The sequence below is a fragment of the Orcinus orca genome, chromosome 2 (assembly GCF_937001465.1).
Source record: "Orcinus orca chromosome 2, mOrcOrc1.1, whole genome shotgun sequence".
Taxonomy (NCBI): domain Eukaryota; kingdom Metazoa; phylum Chordata; class Mammalia; order Artiodactyla; family Delphinidae; genus Orcinus; species Orcinus orca.
Genome location: NC_064560.1, coordinates 1810962 through 1812963, shown reverse-complemented (window position 1 = coordinate 1812963; position 2002 = coordinate 1810962).

Genomic DNA, 2002 nt, shown 5'->3' with positions numbered 1-2002 from the left:
CGTGACTGGTCAAATCAAGTGAATAAATTCAGTATTTTGCCTGAAGTCTTGTAAAGGGTGTGATTCCCAACTGGTACGGGAATGGGTTTTAGGTGTTGGAATGGAACTCGGAGGAGATCAACTATCACGAAGAGGCAACAATACCTGAGAGCTTTGAAAACTGTGTGTGTGCGCCTCTTGCTGCCGTAGGAAGCCACTGCTGTCATTGTCTGGATTGTGTTTTATCCCTTTGGTACATTGTGATAGGAAAATAATTCTTGGCCGCCTGTTCGGGCTAAGTGTGATTCTGTTTTGCATCTTGTTTTTACATATTTATGCTACCTCTGAATATCTGCTTGCATTCTCCATGCCGATTATTGCCAAGTGAATAACCGACCTGCCTTTGTAGAAGGTAGATTTCAACCACATCTACCAAACTCTAATCAACACTGTTGAATGGGAGTTTGATCCATCATTCACTGAATGAATAGAATTAAACACTCGTCTCCGTGTCACATAAACACGCCCTCCCTGTGCTTCTCAACAGCACATCCGTGAAAGAGGCATGGTTCCCTCTGTTTGTTTTCAGAGGAAGAAACTGAAGCAGAGGGAGGTTAGCTCGAGATCACAAAGCAAGGACAGAGGCAGCTGGTGTTGGCACCCAGGCCCCTCTGGCTGGCATGCTTAATCTCTTCCTCACGTTGTCCTTATGATGGTGACAGACCAACACAAGTGGTAGAACATCCACGGCAGAGAAGCACAGTGTCCCCAAGATTCAGGTCTCCAAGTAAGGGCAGAGGTGGAATTACCATGAAGCTAATGTAGCTTCCGCCTCAGGGCTCCTCCCTCGCTTGGGCCCCTCCGTGGCCCTGGGTCTGCTTTCGTACTCTCCCAGACCAGGCCCAACAAACCTGGATCTGCACTAGTGTACAAGTGTCAAGGTGCGCAATTTTGATGCTTTTCATAAAAAAAACCTAAAGAGCCCATGTGATTTGAGTTCCAGTTGAATTCCACTCGGGGAAGAACATTCCTTTTAGATGAACTAGAGCTCTCGTGGAAAGATCTGGGTTCCACTTAAATTCCACTCGGGGAAGAACATTCCTCTTCAATGCACTAGAGCTCTCGTGGAAAGATCTGGGTTCCAGTGAAATTCCACTCGGGGAAGAACATTCCTCTTAAATGCACTAGAGCTCTCGTGGAAAGATCTAGAGCTCTCGTGGAAAGATCTGGGGATGTTTGTTTGCCAAGAGGTGATCAGGGCTGGAGCAGCTGGGAAGGAGGACAGCCAGGGGAGTTTAGGGCTGGGACCGGACTCGCAGAGCTGTCAACCCGGGAAGCCACAGGTGCAGCGAGATGGGCCACCAGACAGAGCATCAGCTTAAGAGAAGCGAGGAGGCCCCGAGACGGTTCGAGGGAATCCACTGCTCACCTCCTCCTGAGAAGGTGAGCAGTGGGGCTGTCAGGCCGCGCGTAGCGAGGACAGAATGATCACATCCTGAAACCAACATCTGCCCACCCAGGTACTTCGTGCTCCAGGCACCAAGGCTTCTGATGGTGCAGGTGCGTCGGAATGCATTACGGAAGATGGATGGGACCTTTCCAGCGTGGGCCTTGGAGATGGTCTTGTCTAAACCTCTCTGAGATGGCCTGTATGTAGACGTGCTCACTGGAGGTCACACAGGCAACGCTGGAGCCGGGTCTTCTCACGCTCACAATGCCCCTTGTGTTTGCCTTGAGGTCTGAAACAGATCACGAAGACTGCCTACCCGGAATGAGCTGGACCGAATGGGGGTTTGCACAGCCTCGGAGAGATGGCTCCCAGCTGGGTGGTCAACTGGTGCAGCTACACTCCTGGTGATGTTTCCACTGGACGTGTGCCGTGTCACGACCCCGTAGGACCTGAAAGCAGTGGGGTGCTTTCTATCAGCCCCTGAGTTCCTCCACTATCTGAAAGACCAAAGCCAATCGATCTTGCCTTGATAGCAAATTTCTGTGGTGTAACTCAATAGAAAACAATGTTTGC